This window comes from Penaeus monodon, chromosome 40 (genome assembly GCF_015228065.2).
Source record: "Penaeus monodon isolate SGIC_2016 chromosome 40, NSTDA_Pmon_1, whole genome shotgun sequence".
NCBI classification, from domain to species: domain Eukaryota; kingdom Metazoa; phylum Arthropoda; class Malacostraca; order Decapoda; family Penaeidae; genus Penaeus; species Penaeus monodon.
Window position 1 is genome coordinate 10,513,552 of NC_051425.1, and position 930 is coordinate 10,514,481.

The following is a 930-nucleotide window of genomic DNA, read 5'->3' on the forward strand; positions in this document are numbered from 1 at the left end:
ATCAGAAGATTTAAAATAACCGGCAATGAAAAATGGAACATGTTACAATCAATGGAGTGGTTTTTGGAAAATGTGAAAAGTTCACTTATCTTGATGTTTTAACAATACATATGATGATTCACCCGAGATAAAAAAAAAATTACCCTTGCCAAAACGCCACAAATTCTCTCAATAAACATTTGGAAAAAACCGAACATTCCTTACAGACAAGCTGGGATTTAAATCAATTTTTTCCCCAATTGCATCATATGGTTCTGAGTGTTGGGGGTTGAAAGATAGACAAAAAAAAGTTTAATATTTTTTTAAAGTGGGTTCAACGAGTATGCATATTGTGGGGAGAAGAAGACAAAGGAATGCTGAAAAAATAAATTGTAAAGACAGACTTTGGACAAGAGAAAAAAAATTTTTTGGTCATGTAAAGAGAGTAAAATTTTTTGAAAAACTTTGACAGAGAGATGATGGGAACCGAGTAAAAGCAAACCGAACAAACTGAGCGACAATATCAAAGATATTTGCGGGCTGTCGATGTACAAGTGGAAAGAAAGCGTAAGATCAAGTTAGTGCGAGGATGGTGAGAGGTCCCACGGCTGCTCAAGCATGAGCATACCGTTGTTGATGATATATAATATAATATATATATATATATTATATATAATATATATATATATAATATATTATATATATATATATATATATATATATATACAACCACATATTTATAAACCCATACATATACTTAACATCATATATATATATATATACATATCTATATGTATGTATGTATATGTATATGTATATATATCATATATGTATATATGTTATATTATAATTATATATATATATATTATATCTATAATATATCTATTATATGTATGTATATTATTATATTATTATTATTATTATTATATATATATATATATATATATATAT